Below are 22,316 nucleotides of genomic sequence, written 5' to 3'. Positions count from 1 at the left end.
TTAAATAAATTTTAGAATTCAGTATTTTGGATACTGTGTCTTACTAGTATGGCCCAGTATTTGTCATAATGATCAGAAATTTACCTATTGTCTGAGTATTTATCAAAATGACTAGATTGAACAGAAACTTGTGTCTGAGTATTTGTCATAATGACCAGAAACTTATGTATGAGTATTTGTCATAATGACCAGAAATTTACCTATGTCCGAGTATTTATCAAAATGACTAGATTGAACAGAAACTTGTGTCTGAGTATTTGTCATAATGACCAGAAACTTGTGTATGAGTATTTGTCATAATGACCAGAAACTTGTGGCTGAGTATTTGTCATAATGACCAGAAACTTGTGTCTGAGTATTTGTCATAATGACCAGAAACTTGTGTCTGAGTATTTGTCATAATGACCAGAAACTTGTCATAATGTTACCAGAACCTTATGGCCATATTTGTCAAAATAACCAGAAACTTATGGCCATATTTTCCAAAATGACCAGAAACTTGTCATAATGACCAGAAACTTACCAGAAACTTTAATAATGGCTGAGTAAATTTTGTCAAAATGACCTGAAACTTATTGCTGAGTATTTGTCTTAATGACCAAACACTTAGGTCTGAGTATTTGTCACAATGACCAGAAACTTAATATCGTCACCTTAGTGCAAAAAGTGAATAAGTCCTTCTTTATGTCAATGGAGTTATCCACTTTTTGCACTGAGGTGACGTTATGGCCACTATGGGCATTGACATTCTGCAGTTCAGTGCCATTATGGAAATAATTATTTATTTGTAATGTTATCATGATGATGATTATATTATACAATGATTACCAAGATTTGTAGATAATAGCTTTTTGCTCTCTCTCACATCTCAACACTTCTTAGAATATCCGAGGATTTCCACAAACACATCATTAAGTTGTCAAGAATTGCTTTTAGCAATAATTGTGACATATTTACTTTCAGTAAAGTAACCAATGACAAGAATTTATGTATAAAATTTGATTAACTCAATTACAGGGAGTGTAAATCTACTATTTGGTAAAATACAAGAGATGTAGCTTGTGTTTTATGTGTCCCAGCACTGGTAATGTATTAATGTATAGTAAGAGATTTTTGCTGCTAAATGAAGATTAATGAGAGAATTGATACTAGGTGTAATTTGATTTACTGGAAAGAGTAATTAGGTAGTAATTGTACCTTAGGGGCATTTCATATGTACATATTCCATGTTAATTATCTGTTATTCTCTTTGTTAAAGGGAGACAATTTATGCAGTTGGTAGGAATAGGTACAAAAGTCTTTTACAAAGGTCTAGACATATCTTTTATGAATTTTAGAGGATGGTAAATTAGGCATAGATCGCAGGAGTTTGCTTGTTGTGTCTCCACACATGGAGTTATGTGTTTATGTTATATGTCAGAATTACTTTCCTAACATGAAGTAGTTTAACAGTTTTCTCCCAAACTTTCCAAGACATTTTAGATCCCATTTTAATTTCAACTCGTTTTATTAATTTACAGATAAAAAAAGAGTAGTTTAGTGCTGAACCAGTGGAATTACTTCCCTTTAGTCATAAGTTATGAGACATTTTACTAGAGATTGAGAATTAAGTGTTGGGGTAAGCCATCGTGGTCAGAAAGTACACATAAACAAACAAAATTTCCCTTCATTTCTTCAAAAAAAAATAAAATCTGAGAATTTATTTTCCCATGAAATAACAATTTTTACCCAAACCATGAAATTTCATGCACTGCAAAATTTAATGGTTTAATGGTAACGTGGGGAATTGAAAACTGCATGTTGAGGGTCAAGTGTGAAACTATGTATATATATTTTATATAAATAAAAAACAAGATACAATAGTTAGGTGCTCAGCACTTGAAATTTTAAATTTTTCGAAAATTATATTCTTAACTTGACCGCTGTTCTTAGTGTTGGAAAGAATTTGGTTCAATTAAGCACATATTATTAGGACATGCACACGTACACAGCTGGTGATTAGAAGCGCCCTTGGCAGTGTCAAAATTAGTGAATAAGGTTGAACTGTATTAAATATTATTATAATCAAATGGTTAAACCTAAGTAAGGGTTAGCAATTTTTACTTGTACTTGGATTCAGTGTTGCTATATTTTCTGGTCCTTTGGGATCATAGATGTGTAATAGAGTTCGACTTAAGCTGGTGCTTAGTGGGCGTGCGATGTGTTGCACATTTCATTACCTCTCATGAACAGATTCAGTTAAACCGAGTTTGCTGTTATTCTGCTAGGTAGCATTCTATGCTAAGGATCTTTTTACAGATTTTATTTGTCATATCATGGTGAAACAACTTGAAAATTGAGCCATGCCATGAGAAAACCAACATAGTGGGTTTGCGACCAGCATGGATCCAGACCAGCCTGCGCATCCGCGCAGTCTGGTCAAGCTCCATGCTGTTCGCTTTTAAAGCCTATTGGAATTGAAGAAACTGTTAGCGAACAGCATGGATCCTGACCAGACTGCGCGGATGCGCAGGCTGGTCTGGATCCATGCTGGTCGCACACCCACTATGTTGGTTTTCTCATGGCACGGCTCAAATGTCTTTGATAGTGTTGTTTTGCATGAAAGAAAGACAACTTTGTTGAGACAGTTTTAGAGTTACTTTGGCATTTACTTCCCTTGGTGGTACTGGTTGTCATAATCTTTCAATAAATATAATGTTATCTCCAGGATAGAAATATGATTTTGTCATAACCCTATTAATTTGTCTTTCTTTGATAAATGTTATGTTATCTTTATAAAAATAAAAACCCAGATAGAACTTAGAACTTAATTTCATTATAACCAGAAGTCTTAGAGATAGACTATAATTTTATCGTAACGGTAACTCTTTCTTTAATTAATTAAAACTTATCTCCCAGATCGAATATAAAAGGTTAAGTTAGTATTTCTTAAAAAAGATACAGTGAATATTATTTATTACTATTGTAAACTTTCTAAACAAGAGAGGGAGTATGAATCACATGTAGGTGATAGCTCTGATAATGTTTGCTTATCATTGAATTTACTAAAACTGATGGCTTCTTTATCTACGTACCCAGTGAAACTAAAAAATAAACAAAATAAAATTGAAAAAATAAAAAAAAAGGACATTTATTTAGTTTATACTAATTTGTTTTAGCTCGATTGTGATGAAAGCTGCAAGCTTATTGGAACCACTCTCGAGTCCGCTTCCTGGAAAAACCAGTACTGGTGTCATATGAGAAGTCATGGTCGTGACCCCTGTGGGGCTCGAACCCATGACCCCTGGATTGAGCGGCCGACACCTTAACCACTAGACCACCGCTCCCCTTATTTATTTATCTATTTAGACATTTATTTATCTTTAAACTACAGCAGTTTCTTTAAGGAGAATCTATGTTATGCAAACATTCTTATGGGAATTACGTGTACATTTTTACCTGTTCTTTCTGTATCCAATTATGATATATATTCTTTGGCACTGGCACCAAAGTCAATATATTGATGAATTGAACGATTGTATTTTCTTTCTAGTTTGTGATATACATATTATATCTATCTTCACAGTTTATAGTTCACGATTGATTGTTATAGTTTAATAGTTTTAAAGGTTTAGTATAATAGTGTATGGGGCACATATAGAGTTCCTATACTTATAGCAGTATCAAATCTGGCGACAAGCAGATTAAAGGAAAAAATAAAATAAATTTGTGTTTAACAATCTGTAATCTTGATGTATATTACGCTACGAGGATTATTTTACGCTTTACGTTACTTGAATTTTAATTTTTGATTATTCCAACAGTATACCTGTATTGATGTAGTGTTTATATAATCAAAAGAGGAACTGTGCTGTGAATGATAAATGTTTTGAATTGATTAATAATTAGCAAAGTTAACTTGTTGAACATACTGATTGCTGATAGATCAGGTGAAAAATATATGAATAGCGATAATGGAATGATGTGAAATGGTTTATTATTTTGGTGAAAATTCAGTTTTCGCAGTAAAAAAATGGAATACCGGTATATAACAAAATGGTGTGCATATATTTTTGTGTTGTTAATAATGGATAAGGATAGTATTAAATTAGGGGAAATTATTATTGAAATGGTGATAGTTCTATAGGGAACACCTTGTGAAAAACCATTGATCTATACCATAGGGTGTTGAAAGTGCCAATGATTTTATGGATTATGGAATGGAACCATTTTCCAACTCATAGGAATCAATGCAATAATTTAGCTTTTCTCGTTGTTTATATGGTTTTGATTGAGACACTGAGACCTTTTTATCTTGATCAAAGAGTTTTTCATTAAGCAAACATTACATGAAATCAGAAAGAGGAAAAAAACAAGTTTTGCACAATCTTCAGAAGTGCCGTAAATTTGATACCGATAATCCAGAAGAAGTAATGAAAAATGCTCTGTGATAAATTTTTTCTACAATGTAGAATTTGATTAAACTCTGATTTTTCAAAACTTCAGAACATACCTAGAAAATTCAGCAAATAAAAAAGATAGGGTCGTGTGCTTGATTCTTTGCTACACTGATTTGAAAAATTTGGACCTCACGCAATATTTCATAATGGGAGTCTATGGGAAAATCATTACTTTCGTAACATTTTCGTGAACAGAAATTTTTCTACAATGTAGATTTTAATGAAACTTCTCACAGTTGTAAATAAACACATGGCCTATAATTTGGTGAAATAAAATGTATAGGTCCGTGCGCTTATTTTTGAGATATCTGACCATGATTAAGGTGAACCGGACATTTCACGCTAATTTGAAGACATTATTTTGATTATTTTAATGGTGTCATATGTTTTAATATCATATTTTGACTTTAGAAATATAGCAACAGTGTCATTGTAATAAATTTACAGAATCCAGGCTTTATTCTACGTTTTCCGGATAAATGACGTTACGCCATCACTTCCGGTTTATCAAACGTGCAGAACTACCTTAAAGGTCCATAATGCTCTAAATTTTTATCTTAAAAACAGATGAAACAGATTTCAAGATAGATGGTATGCATACTTATATGGTTAGAAAAGCACTACTTTTAATATTGCACATGAACTGTTATAGTTTGAGTTATAAAGGGAGGTAATAACAAACAATAGATTCAGTAAAACATTCTAGTATATTAAGCAATATTGAAACATTTGACAAATAGTAAGGAAAGTAATTATCAGAAATAGGATTTAACAAGAAATTAATGTATTTTATGTTCATAGCGGAAAATGTGGCAGCCACATTTTAAACAAAGGCATTACGAGCCTTTAAGATAAGATAAGATTTCTTTAATTCCTCCTAATTTGAACAGACACATACAATGTATAGTATGAATACAATAAATCTAAGCAGAAATGAGATGATATAAAGGCAAACAAGGTGACAAGGGAACAATATAATTATAATGGTACACGACTAAATGGTACATGATTAAATGATGTACATATATATATATTCATATATGAAACTTTCATAGACATACAATAGTAATATATTGCATTAAGTAAGACTTCACACACATACATTTGTACATAAAAAATATTTTTTGCATGATAATAATCTTATATATCTTAGTGCATGAGGCGTGACTGAAAATACATGAAAATACAAATGTACATCTTTTATATGGATATCTCTCCTTTATCAGTATACTTACTGAAACGAAAATAAAGCATCTTTCTAGTAAATGCATAGCAGATAATGTTCATTTTATGCAAAGTGAAAGTAAATGTTTAATTTGTAAATTTAAATATTTAATATATTGAGTGACGGAGGGGATGCAAAAGAGAAAATAAGTTCTAATTTCAGAACTGTATTAATGTTTAGCAGCGAAATATATTTATTGGTGCTCAGGGGTCAAACTAAAAAGGTCCCCTGTTTCTTAAGCTTCTGTGTGATGTTGGAATCCAGCAATTTTTGGTTTCACATTGGCCATAATAAACAAGTTTATTTTAGTAAGAATTGGCAGATGATGTTTACATGGTTGATTGATTTTGGCAACAAATTTGGAGAACTGCTCAGCATATGTTACTGGTGGTGGTGGAATAGCAAAAGAAGTTCATTAAGTAATTTGTCTGCATTTACTCTATTTTAAAATGTCTGTTATGTACATCTGTAAGATGCAGTAATTTTTATAACTTCACCAGTATTGTGGGATAACCTGCAACAGGCAGTCTGTGAGCAGTTCTCATCCCAAGTGTTTACCAGACTTGGTCAGAATTGTTTTGGGTATAATATTTCGACCAGGTTCTGTGACTCTTGAGATAATGCGCTGGAAATACTTTAGTTAAATTGTAAAAATTGTCAGTTTCTGCTCAATTAAAAAATCTCTTTTTTTTCTGTTTGGAACTAACCCAAAATTATACAAAATTATTTAAAGCTGTGTCAAATCAGATCAATATGTTTATTTGTTGTCAGTAATCATATAATGTTATAAACATAAGATATGTATAGTTTTTGAATGACAACAAGCCAAATCAGATAAGTATCTCCAGAGTTTTGGCCCTTGAATTCATCTAAATTACTAATACTGACAATGTCTGCTCAATGACTAGAAAATATTATGTTTGATCTCAAACTACTTACATTGAATCTGTATCTCTATAAGTTCAGGTCTACTTTTATTAGAAGCCAGTTAGGATAAATATAGCTAGAGTTATGGCCCTTGAATCAGTTTAAATTGACAACTTGATTGTTCAGTAAGTTAGAGTATTTTAAAAGTCATTACAAGCTTGTATAATGACATTTTAGAATTGTGTCTGCATCTTGAAATGTTGACCCATTGTTATTTGTTTAGTCTAGATGCCTCGGAAACATCTATCTAAAAACTGGAATAAGATATATTACGTCTGTCTTGTCTCATTTGACTTTGGTTCAGTTCTTCTGAAATCTCTAATGGAGTTACGGAACAGTTGTCTTCCAGGGAAGATAATTTTCGGTATATATACAGTCAAATTTTGTTAGCTTGAACTCGACGGGACAGACAAAATTAGTTTGAGTTGTTGGTAGTTTAAATGTTGGAACAATATACGTTATTTTGCTGGGACCTGCAGAAGGTGGTTTTCGAATTATCCGAGTTCAAGCGAAAGAAGTTCGATTGTAATATTTTTGGTTTATTATTCAGTAAATATGTCATAAAGTGTCTACTGAGATCTTTAAGGTGCAGTTAATAATGTCTCTGTTGACTTAAGATCGGCATAAGTAAAGTTAAAATCTCTAAATCTGTATAGAGTTGAAATTTTATATCTATATAGATGGTGAAATCTGTAAGATCAGAATATCTGATCAAGTAAATGCTGTCACTGTCTTCACTGGATATCTGATGAAATGATTTGTCTCAACAGTCTTAGCCTTTACAGAACCAATTATACATCACAGTTCTAATCTCTTCTTATAGGAAATAACTGACTTGAATATGCTCTAGAGGATCTTGGAGTGCTGATTTGTGGGGGCACTGTGTATTACATGAAACAGTTTAAAAACATTGACAACAGGGAAATGTTTGGACTTGGTTTTTTGTTGCCAAGTAAAAAGTGGAGGGATTTAGTGTCCCTCTGCAACTCTGTCATTAATGCAAGTGGTCTCTTAATAGACAAGGACTGTCTGTAGTTTTGAAATAAAAATACTCTTTGATTGCTTATTATTGAAAGGCAATACCATATAGAAATTTGCAAGAGTGTGGTAATGGTTAGAAAATTCAAGAATACTTATGCTAACATAAATCATGCATTGTTGAAAATTTGCCTTAGAACTCTAGAAAAAGTTAAAGTTGTCCTTCATGTAAGGATAATGTATATGAAAACCAAGCAGAAACTGTTTCTCCACCAACGTGGTAGTCCTGCAGCTGGCAGCTTAGCTCAGAGATCAGGGGTTTGAACCTCATTGGAGTGTCACAGCAGTATAATACTCATTATATGATAGTGCCTATTTTTTCTTATCAGTTTCAGTCTTTCTCGACACTAATAGAGTAAAAAGAAATTGATAATTATAAACATGATCAATGTCACCTTGCCGGTAACATCATTTTATTGATCAGATTCAAATCACTTTCTAGTCTTCCACATTTTATAAAATCTCTATGACAAGGAAGAGGGAATGAACATGTCTCGTTGGTGTCTCATTGTCACACAATTCACTGTGTTATCGATCAGATCTTACATCTTCTCCTCTAGTAACCACCAAGGATTCTTTCCTCTGCTGTTGTAAAAATATTTCATCTATTGGTAAAGCTTCTTTTTCATGCATAGAGTGAAAATTTTGCCTAGCATGTTCCCCTCTGCTGTTGTAAATAGCTTAATTAATACTTCATCTGGTAAATCTACTTTTTATAGGCCCATTTGAAAAACAGGACGTATTATGGGAACGCCCCTGGTGGGCAGGCGGCGTCCACAGACTTTGTCCGGAGCATATCTTCTTCATGCATGGAAGGATTTTGATGAAACTTGGCACAGTTGTTCACCATCATGAGACGGAGTGTCTTGCGCAAGAACCAGGTCTAAGGTCAAGGTCACATTTTGAGGTCAAAGGTCAAATTCAAGAATGTCTGTCCGGAGCAAATCTTCTTCATGCATGGAGGGATTTTGATGAAACTTGGCATAGTTGTTCACCATCATGAGACGGAGTGTCATGCGCAAGAACCAGGTCCCTAGATCTAAGGTCCAGGTCACACTTAGAGATCAAAGGTCAAATTCAAGAATGACTTTGTCTGGAGCATATCTTCTTCATGCATGGAGGGATTTTGATTTAACTTGGCACAATTGTTCACCATCATGAGACGGAGTGTCATGTGCAAGAACCAGGTCCCTAGATCTAAGGTCAAGGTCACACTTAGAGGTCAAAGGATACAAGAATGAAAACTTTGTCCGGAGCATTTCTTCTTCATGCATGGAGGGATTTTCATATAGCTTGGCACAAATGTTCACCACCACGAGATGGAATGTCTTGCGTAAAAACCAGGTCCCTAGGTCTAAGGTCAAGGTCGCACTTAGAGGCCAAAGGTCAGATACAAAAATGACTTTGTCCGAAGCATTTCTTCTTTATGCATGGAGGGATTTTGATGTAACTTGGCACAATTGTACACCATCATGAGACGAAGTGTCGTGCGCAGGTCCCTTCTTTAGAATTTCTTCCCTTTGTTGTTAATATAAATAGCTTGTATTGTAACTTTTTCATTACTAGTCGTAGGGAAAAATCGAGACCACTTTTCTGTAGTACAGCATGCATGTTACATCCAGTTCTGAGTTTATTTTGACCTCTCTCTACCTTGTAAGGATTTTTATGTGGACTTACAATTTTTTTGGGGGGATTTTTTTTTTGAATAGATTGACTTCCCTTAGTTGTTACTATAAATCACTTATATTGTAACTTTTTTTTAATTGACCGTAGGGAAAAACCAAGACCACTTTTCTGTGGTACAACATAGATGATACTTTCAAATTTTAGGTGTATTTTAAGGTATCTCTACCTGGTAAGGAGTTTTTATGTGGATTTAGAAAAACGAAAGAATTACAATAATTACTACCACAAAATTAAAATTCCATTTGCAAATACAGGTGCTAGTGTAAAGAAATTTGCTGTGACGGGCGTATATTGTGACATTCTGGCACTCTTGTTCATGCATAAAGTGAAAATTTTACCTAGCATTTTTGTTCTGCTGTTGTAAAAAGCTAATACTTCCTCTAACGGTAAAGCTACTTTTTATGCCGCCGAAGGGAGGCATATTAGTTTTCAACTGTCCGTCCGTTCGTTCGTTCGTCACAATGTTAACTTTTTGCATGAAGGCACTTTACTCGCGAACCACTGCACCCAGGACCTTCAAACTTCACATGCTGATAGTACTTATTGAGTACACGACTCTTTCTGACTTTGGGGTCACCAGGTCAAAGGTCAAGGTCACCAGGTTAAAGGTCAAGGCGCTGCGGAGGGGGGGGGGGGGGGCATTTGTCACCATTAGTGACAGCTCTTGTTCATGGATAAACTGAAAATTTTACCAAGCATTTTTCCTCTGCTGTTGTAAAGAGCTAATACTTCCTCTAATGGTAAAGCTACTTTTTCATGGGTAAACTGAAAATTTTACCAAGCATTTTTCTTCTGCTGTTGTAAAGAGCTAATACTTCCTGTAATGGTAAAGCTACTTTTTCATGGATAAAGTGAAAATTTTACCAAGCATTTTTCTTCTGCTGTTGTAAAGAGCTAATACTTCCTCTAATGGTAAAGCTACTTTTTCATGGATAAAGTGAAAATTTTACCAAGCATTTTTCTTCTGCTGTTGTAAAGAGCTAATACTTCCTCTAATGGTAAAGCTACTTTTTCATGGATAAAGTGAAAATTTTACCAAGCATTTTTCTTCTGCTGTTGTAAAGAGCTAATACTTCCTCTAATGGTAAAGCTACTTTTTCATGGATAAAGTGAAAATTTTACCAAGCATTTTTCTTCTGCTGTTGTAAAGAGCTAATACTTCCTCTAATGGTAAAGCTACTTTTTCATGGATAAAGTGAAAATTTTACCAAGCATTTTTCTTCTGCTGTTGTAAAGAGCTAATACTTCCTCTAATGGTAAAGCTACTTTTTCATGGGTAAACTGAAAATTTTACCAAGCATTTTTCTTCTGCTGTTGTAAAGAGCTAATACTTCCTCTAATGGTAAAGCTGCTTTTTCATGAATAAACTGAAAATTTTACCAAGCATTTTTCTTCTGCTGTTGTAAAGAGCTAATACTTCCTCTAATGGTAAAGCTGCTTTTTCATGAATAAACTGAAAATTTTACCAAGCATTTTTCTTCTGCTGTTGTAAAGAGCTAATACTTCCTCTAATGGTTAAGCTGCTTTTTCATGAATAAAGTGAAAATTTTACCAAGCATTTTTCCTCTGCTGTTGTAAAAAGTTAATACTTCCCCTAATGGTAAAGCTGCTTTTTCAAGGATAAAGTGAAAATTTTACCAAGCATTTTTCCTCTGCTGTTGTAAAAAGCTAATACTTCCTCTAATGGTAAAGCTGCTTTTTCATGGATAAACTGAAAATTTTATCAAGCATTTTTTCAAGGATAAAGTGAAAATTTTACCAAGCATTTTTCTTCTGCTGTTGTAAAGAGCTAATACTTCCTCTAATGGTAAAGCTACTTTTTCATGGATAAACTGAGAATTTTACCAAGCATTTTTCTTCTGCTGTTGTAAAGAGCTAATACTTCCTCTAATGGTAAAGCTACTTTTTCATGGATAAACTGAGAATTTTACCAAGCATTTTTCCTCTGCTGTTGTAAAAAGCTTATACTTCCCCTAATGGTAAAGCTACTTTTTCATGGATAAACTGAGAATTTTACCAAGCATTTTTCCTCTGCTGTTGTTAAAAGCTTATACTTCCCCTAATGGTAACTACTTTTTCATGGATAAAGTGAAAATTTTACCAAGCATTTTTCCTCTGCTGTTGTAAAAAGCTAATACTTCCCCTAATGGTAAAGCTACTTTTTCATGGATAAACTGAAAATTTTACCAAGCATTTTTCCTCTGCTGTTGCAAAAAGCTTATACTTCCCCTAATGGTAAAGCTACTTTTTCATGGATAAACTGAAAATTTTACCAAGTATTTTTCCTCTGCTATTGTAAAAAGCTAATACTTCCTCTAATGGTAAAGCTACTTTTTCATGGATCAAGTGAAAATTTTACCAAGCATTTTTCCTCTGCTGTTGTAAAAAGCTAATACTTCCTCTAATGGTAAAGCTACTTTTTCATGGATAAAGTGAAAATTTTACCAAGCATTTTTCCTCTGCTGTTGTAAAAAGCTAATACTTCCTCTAATGGTAAAGCTACTTTTTCATGGATAAACTGAAAATTTTACCAAGCATTTTTCCTCTGCTGTTGTAAAGAGCTAATACTTCCCCTAATGGTAAATCTACTTTTTCATGAATAAACTGAAAATTTTACCAAGCATTTTTCCTCCTCTGTTGTAAAGAGCTAATACTTCCTCTAATGGTAAAGCTACTTTTTCATGGATAAAGTGAAAATTTTACCAAGCATTTTTCTTCTGCTGTTGTTAAAAGCTAATACTTCCTTTGTATTAATGGTAAAGCTACTTTTTCAAGGATAAAGTGAGAATTTTACCTTGGCTGCTCAAATTTTGGGTAAAAAGCTCTTTCTTTCTATGCTTTGTTTGTTTTAATTTTTTTTTCAAAATATGGAAGTAGCCGTTAAATATATACATTGTACATGATAGCTACTAGATTACTTTTGTGGGTACGCGTTTGGGATTTATACTTTATACATAATTCCCTGTATAATCCATAACCAAAGTCTTAACACAGCGGCAGTCCAAAATTACCATCCATTGCATATCCCTTTTGCTGTCATAAACTTGAAACAACGTAAAATAATCTTTTCGTTTTAATTTTTGGGGTGATTTCATTTTTTACTACAATTCTGAGAAGCAGTTTCTTTAATAATTCTGATTTCTATGGTGTTTAAGAAATTTCTAGGAAGTATCCAGGTGGTTATATTTAATGGCAGCTTAATTACCTGGATAAATTGGCATTTTTATGTTCTAAAAATAAACACAATGTAATTTATTGCTATAATCTTAGCCAAGTAATGAAGTTGTTTTTGCTTCTGTCTGACATTAAATACTTGGTGAGCAGGTTTGCATGGGTACCTGACTACTTAGAGATTATGAAATGTTGAAACTTACCCCCCCCTTTAAAACAGCACATTGTTACCTGACTACTTAAAGATTATGAAATGTTGAAGCTTCTTTCACGCCTTCAAAACAAGCCTTTCTGTGTTGCTGACAATGACAACACTGTGCACTGACAAAAACAACTGCTTTCTGTATTGAGTTTGTTTTTATCTCTGACAGCTGTTTGAAGAATTGTCAGCATCAGCACATCCTTGTCTTACATCCTTATTTGGTGAAATTTTTATGTAAGCTGGTATATGGGTACTCACTTATGGAAATAGATTAAAACTTCATGCACTTGTTAAATTTCATGAATTGACATGCATTACACAAGTTCCATAACTCTATTTCATACTTTTACAAAATGATGCCACCTTTTTGACATAGCATGCGTTGGTTGTTTGTACAAGCTGGTGTCTTAATATCTGTTAGTGGAAATGGATTGAAACTTAATTCTCTCACTGGTTCACTGTGATGATCTGACATGCAATGCTAGTGATCCCTGATTTTTTTTGCAATTTTACAGAGTTGTGCCCCTTTTTCACTTTCTGTATCCTTCATTTAGCAGGCTTTTTGGAGTCGTTGAGTCATTTTGTCCTGCAACAGCTCTTGTTGTATTTATCAAGTCTGCAGCAAGAAAATAACAATACAATAACAATATTATGCTTTTAAAACCAGGAGCATTTTTTTTTAATCATTTTGAAAATTGATATCAGTGTAACGTATATTACAGTGATGCTAGATACAGGGGATTTCATTAGAGCCGGGGACCAGTGATGCTAGATACAGGGAGTTTCATGAAGAGCCAGGGACAAGTGATTTCCCCTGCAATACTGGCCTGAAACCTGGCTAGATACAGGGGTTTCATTAAGAGCCGGGGACCAGTGATTTCTCCCTGCTATATTGGCTTGACACTCTGGCAACTTTTCCTGTTGCAAATAAGTTCTGAATGGGAGAACCATGGACCCTCTATACTCAGTGTATCTCTATATGTTAATTCCACATTCTTTCGATGTAAATGAGATGTGAAACCAAAATTTGTAGTCCTGTTTGGGGCTATATAACCTATACTGTTTTTGTGCGCCGTAAAACCCAAATAAATAAATAATAATTCCACTTTCTACTTCAATGATTTATGAAATCCCTATAGATATCAGCTGTCTTGCCTTGCCAAAAAAGGAGCTCTGTCCCCTGCAGGCATGCTAGACTGCCATCTATCCCTCCTCCCCACAATACGAAAACTCCATCCCCAGATTCCAAGACTAACTAATGGACAGACGTGCCTTAGCCATACGTTTATTTTTATTCTGTTATAAACTTTGAATCACTTGCCCCTCACCGATGTGGGTTTGAGCCTCACTCAGGGCATTGAATTCTTCATGTGAGGAAGTCATCCAGCTGGCTTATGAAGATCTGTGGTTCTACCCACTGGTGCCTGCTTTAGATGAAATAATGCACGGATGGGCATCTGCCATGATCTGGGGTATTCCTCCACCAGCTGTCAAATGACCTATTATTGTGTAGGTGTGACAATTTAAACCCAACAAAATAAAAAAAAAATTTGTAACAAATTTGCACAAAAGAACTAAATTTAATGTTGCACAGTAGGACCGATTTAGAACCAGCGAACAATTGAACTTATGATGTCTAGATTGCAATCTCGCTATAAAATGATAAACACCTAAAAGATTTAAGTATATACACATAAGAATGTATAATTCGTAAACATTCTTTGTATTTTTCTGGTCACAACAAGGGTTAACAGTCTAAGAATACAGATTATTTTTAACCATCCTTTGCATGTGGAACAAGACTGTTACAATACAGTCTGGAAGCGAGCCAAGATCAGATTATGTTCTATTGTAAAATGTTGGTCCAGAATACAACAAACTATTACACTCCTATTGACAGGTTTTTTGTTTGTTTTTTTTTTAACAGCTTTTTTTGCGACTGTGGTCATTCTTTGATGAGGAATCACAGTTAAACATGGAGTTTAATGTTACCTGGCATAGCAAACAATAGCAATGACAGGAAGATTAGAAACTAGGAATCCTGTATGAATAATTATAAAGTAATCTCCTTTTAAGTTTTTAGCTCACCTGTCACATAGTGACAAGGTGAGCTTTTGTGATCACCCTTCGTCCGTCGTCCGTCCGTCCGTGCGCCCGTCTCGTGCGTCCGTCCGTGTGTCAACAATTTCTTGTCTGCACGGTAGTGGTTTCATTTATGATTTTATTTTAACCAAACTTGCACACAACTTGTATCACCATAAGATCTCGGTTTCTTTCTTGAACTGGCCAGATCCCATTACAGGTTCCAGAGTTATGGCCCCTTTTAGGGCCAAAATTAGCTATTTTGACCTTGTCTGCACGGTAGTGGTTTCATTTATGATTTTATTTTAACCAAACTTGCACACAACTTGTATCACCATAAGATCTTGGTTCCTTTCTTGAACTGGCCAGATTTCATTATTGGTTCCAGAGTGATGGCCCCTGAAAGGGCCAGAATTTGCCATTTTGACCTTGTCAGCACAATAGCAGCTTCATTTATGATTTGAATTTAATCAAACTTGTACAAAACTTGTGTCACCATAAGATCTCGGTTCCTTTCTTGAACCGGCCAGATCCCATAATGGATTCCAGAGTTATGGCCCCTGAAAGGGCCAAAATTAGCTATTTTGACCTTGTCTGCACAATAGCAGCTCAAGTGCAATGATAACATGAGCGAAATAGGGCCATCATGGCCCTCTTGTTTATTTTTCTCATTACTGAACATTTAATACAAATTATTTTAACACTTGTTGATGGAATGTATGTTGTTTTGATACAATTCCTTGAAGATGTATAAAATTATCTCCCTTTTGAAATTTTATTTTGAACACTAAAACATCTGAATATATCTGAACATATGGACATCAAATCATTAAAAAGTAAACACCCATTTTTAGCTCATCTGATTTTTTGAAAAAAAATGATGAGTTATTGTCATCACTTGAGCGGTTGTCGGCGTCGGCGTCTGCGTCGGCGTTGCTTGGTTAAGTTTTATGTTTAGGTCAGTTTTTCTCCAAAACTATCAAAGCTATTGCTTTGAAACTTGGAATACTTGTTCACCATCATAAGCTGACCCTGTATAGCAAGAAACATAACTCCATCTTGAATTTTGCAAGATTTATGGCCCCTTTTGTACTTAGAAAATATCAGATTTCTTGGTTAAGTTTTATGTTTAGGTCAACTTTTCTCCTAAACTATCAAAGCTATTGCTTTGAAACTTGGGATACTTGGTCACCATCATAAGCAGACCCTGTACATCAAGAAACATAACTCCATCTTGCTTTTTGCAAGAATTATTGCCCCTTTTGGACTTAGAAAATCAGTTTTCTTGGTTAAATTTTATGTTTAGGTCAACTTTTATCCTAAACTATCAAAGCTATTGCTTTAAAACTTGCAACAGTTTTTCACCATCATAAGTGGACCCTGTACAGCAAGAAACATAACTCCATCCTGCTTTTTGCAAGAATGATGGCCCCTTTTGGACTTAGAAAATATCAGATTTCTTGGTTAAGTTTTATGTTTAGGTCAACTTTTTCTCTTAAACCATTAAAGCTATTGCTTTAAAACTTGCAACTGTTGTTCACCATCATAAGCTGACCCTGTAAAGCAAGCAACATAACTCCATCCTGCTTTTTGCAATAATTATTGCCCCTTTTGGACTTAGAAAAATCATTTTCTTGGTTGAAGATTATGTTTAAGTCAACTTTTCTCATAAACTATCAAAGCTATTGCTTTAAAACTTGCAACAGTTTTTCACCATCATAAGTGGACACTGTACATCAAGAAACATAACTCTATCCTGCTTTTTGCAAGAATGATGGCCCTTTTTAGACTTAGAAAATCATGGGTAGGACAATATTTCTATTATACAAAAAAAATCAGATGAGCGTCAGCACCCGCAAGGCGGTGCTCTTGTTGTTTTTCACATTTTTTTGTACTTGGCCTTTTTCAAAGGAAACTTTGATGGTAAAAGAGGAAATGCATGGGCCATAACTCTTGTTTGGAATAAATATGAAATTGTCTCCCTTTGTATTATTTCTTTCTCAAGCAGCCTTGCATTTTCCCAGAATGGCACACTGTGGAGCAATTTATTTAAAAACATAGATTAAACTTTAAAGGATATTATTTTGGCCTCTGTTGCAGAGTGGTTAAAGCCACTGACTTTGAATCACTTGGAAAGTCGGTGGTTTTACCCACGTGTATACCCATACCAGAAACAGTGCATCAAGGTGGGCCTGGAGTCTTTTTCTCAAATTGAAAGCTGGAAAAAGTCATCGATTGGCCTTAATTGTGTGTTAGATTCTAAAACCGTACAAAAACAAAAACAGAAGTAAATGGTATTAGGAAAGTAAGAAAAATTTACATAAAATAAGGGTATTATTCATTACCATTAAAACCTTTCAGCCACTAGTTTTCAATTTATTTTCCCTTTCTGTGCTTAATGTAATACAACTTAATGTAATTTCATTATGATGTATTTGATTGATGCCAATGAGTTTTGGAAGCACACCAGTAGGATTTTTAGCTGAATAGGGTCAAAATTTCATTACATAACAGAGTTACAACTTAGACTTTTTATGCAATAATGTCCATGGTTAAATAAATTTTAAAGATTTTTTAATGTTATAGTGTTGTATTGTATCATACATTTTAAAAGTCAAGCAGGAAATCCATGTAAATTGTATATATCATATAAAAAAAACACCAGTTACTGGAGGTTGCTAGCGAGATGAGCAAGAGCAGTCAGTGATGCTGGAGGGAGCCGAGTGCTTCACTGCATGTATAAAATTTAATGCCAAAAGTTAAGATAGCATGATAATTGTTATAGAAAATATAACTTTTGTGTTAAAAATATATAGTTGAAAGGTCATAGCTAGAAGTCATCAAAGGTCAAAGGTCAGAATAGGAGACAGTCTCCAGTGACATATAATTATTTTCTTGTTAGAGATATGAAGGCTAAATTGATTCATTCTACAGGTTATTTCTGGACTTTTATGAGAATCGAGTGTATTTATAGCTCTTTAATTGAGCTAACTTTGATCTTAGCTGGAACTTGCAGGAAATAATATTGCAAAGCAATTGATAATGTTAAGGAACACATGCAACAAATAAAAATGTTGCTTCTATAATTTACAGCTGGTTGCCTTGGAAACCTACCAGAAACAGAACTTAGCTCTGGCAATTCCAGTAAATATTTGACACTTGGAAATGAATGTTTAGACAATGCATCATTAAACTTTAGTGTTTCTTTTTAATTGTTAGTGATCAAATTCATTACCATATTATATGGCTAAAACATTACTTTAAACTGTAATTATAGTCTATGTTACTGCAACTAAGGTTCTTGTTACTGGTCCTGTAAAATCATTACATATAGTCATACTGTAATGACTGAAGTTTACGAACAATAAAACGCCAAGAAACTGTACGTTACTGTTCCTTCTCAAGAGAAAAGAGATAGAATTATTCTCTGCAATTACTGGGCAACCAATCCAGTTCAGGATGTTTGGGGTTTTTCTGATGAACATTGAGGAATTTGGCTGCATTTATTTCAAACTGGCAGCAGTTACTTCCTCGGAATTTCTGGAAAGGTTTTGAAATCTATCTGAAAATATCTGAAATAACAATAAAATCCGACAGTGTTTTATGATCTATAGGTAGATTGATAGTTTGTTGGCATGTTGTATCGCCAGAGTTACAGGCCTTGCTTTGTTAAAGGCGTATGCTAGAGTCTCTGAATATGAGATGGGCGAAAATTTTCCCAATAACAGAATTTCTTCAAACTTTGGATATTGAAGGACAATCATCTAAGAAACAAGGATATGCAATAAAAGTCATAGGTCACCAGTATTGAAAAAGAGTTATCTGCCCTTGAAAACGGCATTTTTTGGGGAATTTATATACAGTCTCAGACTCTAGCATATGCCTTTGTCTTTACGGTACCGGTATGTCAATTGGTCAAGTACTACTGTGACACTATTGCTGGTTTATAACTTAACTTCATTTTGCACTTGAAAATTTTTACAAGTTCAAAAAATTTAAACTCATAATTGTCATCTTTATGTACAATTTTGTTCATTCAACTTTGTATGCATAAATATATGTGGTGTTTGACTTGCATATTGCCAGGTCCAAATACATTTTATATATAGACCTGTCTGCAACGACATTTTTTTGATTTTTTGTTGTTCCAAAGGTGTGTGTGTGTGTGTGTGTCTATATATATATATATATATATATATATATATATATATATATATAATAAACCGATTTGGGTTTGAAACCTAACTTTGGTTGCAGAATTCTTCATGTGATGAAGCCATCTATCTGGCTTATTGAAGGTTGGTGTTTCTACCAAGGTGGCTGAAGTAATGCCCAGAGGGGAACCCAGGATATTCTTTACATCATCAAAATGTTACATCATCAAAATGTTACATCATCAAAATGTTACATCATCAAATGTTACATCATCAAAATGTTACATCATCAAAATGTGGATAAGTCACCATATGAGCTAAATTGTTAGACATCATCCTGTAGGTTGTGTTAAAGATGTCAAGGGTCTTTTATGTAAAAAGTGTTAAAGACCTTCAGAATCTTTTATGTAACCATGCTCGGCGTCATTCAATCAAAGGTCAAGGTCACAGGGGCCTGAACATGGAAAACTGTTTCCAATCCATAACTTGAGAACCACTAGGCCCAGAATGTTGAAACTTCATGGGATGATTGGACATGCCAAGTAGATGATCCCTATTGCAGCCAACCATTAATGTCTCTTTGACTTTAGCTCCTGTCCACTATTGACTTCTTGCTTATTACTACTATGCATTGGGGGAGACATGCACTTTTCTACAAAAGTATCTTTTAGTTTTACTTTCCATTGTTAAGAGATATTACAGAGAGCTTGTTTTCAATAATAAATGAACTGCAAATGGTATAATCAAATTATAAAGTTACATGAAAACATTGAAAATGGAGTAACAAGAGTAGGTGTTGAATTATTAATGTTGTTTGTCTGCTACAATATTTCAAGATTGTACAATGTTTTTTTTTGTTATTGAACAAGAACAAGTTCAGTACATCAGTACATTGCAATCAGAATTTCAGTGATTATGGGGTTCTTTTTTAACCCTACCCTGCTAAATTTCTATAACAAAAAAAAAACATCACTTGTACCAGTGTCCTATGGACACACATCTTAGTTTCAACAGTATTTCTCAGTATTTCATTAGAAAATACATAATAAAATAGATTACTTTAAAGATGATTTATCCAGTATAATGCATTACTGAGATGCCAGTTTCTGACTACAATGGATGCCCCTGGGGGTAATTAATTAAAGTAGATAGGCTTTGGAATGCCAGAATTGGACATAAGTGTACTCTGTGATGTGTTTCTCCAGAAAATACATTTGAATTAGTGAACAAATAATGCTGTCTTTATCAATTTGGGATTATATTAGCTGATGTATTTGATATGGGTCTGTAAATGGTATTTGATATGCTTTTTAGAACATAAGGAACTATTTTCATGGACAGATCATAAACAAATTTGTTCATGAATAGTTCACAGACTTATTAATGAACAAGTAATTAACTTAAACCTATTCATGAATTGTTTACAACCCTATTCATGAACAGTTCATCAATTTAAACTTTATTCAGAAATAGTATACAAACTTATTCATTAATAGTTCATGAATGATTTATGTGTAACAATATATTAAGGAACTATTGATTAATAAGTTCATGTACTGTTCATGAATAAAATCAGTTCCTGGTCACTTTTGGTTCATGAACAGATTAATAAATTTGTTCTTTTTGTACTTTAAGAACTGTTAATGAATAAGTTTTTGTACTGTGGATGAACTGTTCAAGGATAGTGTAATTTCCTGATCATGCCTAGTTCATGAATAAATTAATAATTTTTCTCTTTGTACTTCAAGAACTTTAAATGAGGAAGTTAATGTACTGTTCATGAACTGTTCAAGGATAGTGTAATTTCCTGGTTCTCTTAGTTCATGAACAAATTAATAAAAAAAATACTCATTGAACTTCAAGAATTTTTTTAATGAGGAAGTCCATGTACTGTTCATGAACTGTCCAAGAATACACACTGAAAAATGATATTTCTTGCCATCTGAGGAAATGGCTTGTGTATGATATATGTAATTATCTGTCATCTTAATTTGTGAGCAACATGCCTTTGGTCATCAATGTTTCATTTATTTCTGTCATATTCCATCAGAATTAACAGTTTTATCTTCAATTTATTGCAAATTTTATGCATTCTGATTTGTTGTATCTTGTTTATTTAGCAAAGCATATGCTTATAATTATCTTTCTGCAACAACAAATTCAGGTGTTATAATGGAAATGGAAATTTGTTGATTCTGTGTATAATACTATGAAATAAATTTCACTATTTTATGTTACTGGTATGTTTGTGTTATGTTGGAACTCTAAACCATTACCTTGAACATCTGTGTCATGTTGAAATGTTAAACCTTTAACTGGACATCTGTGTCATGTTGGAACCTTAAACCTTTACATGGACATCTGTGTCATGTTTGAACTTTAAATCTTTTCATTGTACCCCCCAACAACAAAATTGTAAGGGGGTGTATACTGGTTTCAGGTTGTCTGTCTGTCTGTCCGTCGGAGCTCACATTTGCATACTTAGGTGGCTATAGGAACAATAGATAACTGTACTTTTTCTTTGATGTCATTCATTCCGTAAGGCTTCTATGTGGCTATTTTTCTCTTACGTGGCTAAAAGAACAATAGAGAGAACAAAAGAGTAGCCACATAAATATCCATATGTAGGAACGTCCGTCTGTCCATCCGTCTGTAGACACAATCTTGTGCGCACCATCTCTCCTCATCCCCTTGACACAATTTAATGAAACTTCACACAAGTGATCAGTAACAACAGTAGTTGTGCATGGGGCATGTTAGGTTCTTTTAGAATTTTTTTTTGCAGAGTTACAGGACTTTGTTTTTTGTTACTATACTATATACATAGACACAATCTTGTGCACACCATCTCTCCTCATCCCCTTGACACAGTTTAACGAAACTTCACACAAGTGATCAGTAACAACAGTAGTTGTGCATGGGGCATGTTAGGTTCTTTCAACGCAAAATTGCAGAGTTATGGGACTTTGTTTCTTGTTAACATACTATTAACATACAGTCTGCATATGCAATCTTGTGCGCGCCTAATCCTCCGAACCCTTGCACATAATTTAATGAAACTTCACACAAGTGATCAGTACCAACCCTAGTTGTTCATGGTGCATGTTACGTTCTTTTAGATAAATATTCTGCATAGTTATGGGACTTTGTTTTTTGTTACTATACTGTATACATACAGTCTATATACATGCAGTCCACATAATTACGCGTCAAATTGCAATGTACTGTGTCAGTGCATGCGGGGGGGAGGGGGGGGGGTACATTCATCACATTTAGTGATAGCTCTAGTTGACATCTGTGTCATGTTGGAACCTTATATCTTTACATGGACATCTGTATCATGGGTGAAAGTTAACCAGCTTAAACAAATACTCTGTAGTATGGTATCATCT

At 34.0% G+C, this 22,316-nt stretch overlaps 1 protein-coding gene across 13 annotated transcripts in view; it reads left to right on the top strand.

The window, feature by feature from the left end:
- LOC123532297 (5'-AMP-activated protein kinase subunit gamma-1-like) overlaps positions 1-22,316 on the top strand; it is a 416,776-nt gene that overhangs the window by 140,561 nt on the left and 253,899 nt on the right. Inside the window, exon 1 of one of the 13 annotated variants that reach the window (XM_053517859.1) lies at positions 3,692-4,038. The exons of 11 other annotated variants lie outside the window; for them this stretch is intronic. The gene's annotated coding sequence lies outside the window, so the exon portion shown is untranslated. Of the gene's footprint in view, positions 1-3,691; positions 4,039-22,316 lie in introns of those variants that run through there. One more of the 13 variants, XM_053517863.1, reaches the window with a different exon arrangement.

This window comes from Mercenaria mercenaria, chromosome 11 (genome assembly GCF_021730395.1).
Source record: "Mercenaria mercenaria strain notata chromosome 11, MADL_Memer_1, whole genome shotgun sequence".
NCBI lineage: Eukaryota > Metazoa > Mollusca > Bivalvia > Venerida > Veneridae > Mercenaria > Mercenaria mercenaria.
Note: the sequence above shows the minus strand (reverse complement) of the source record. Positions and strands in the feature narration are given on the sequence as shown.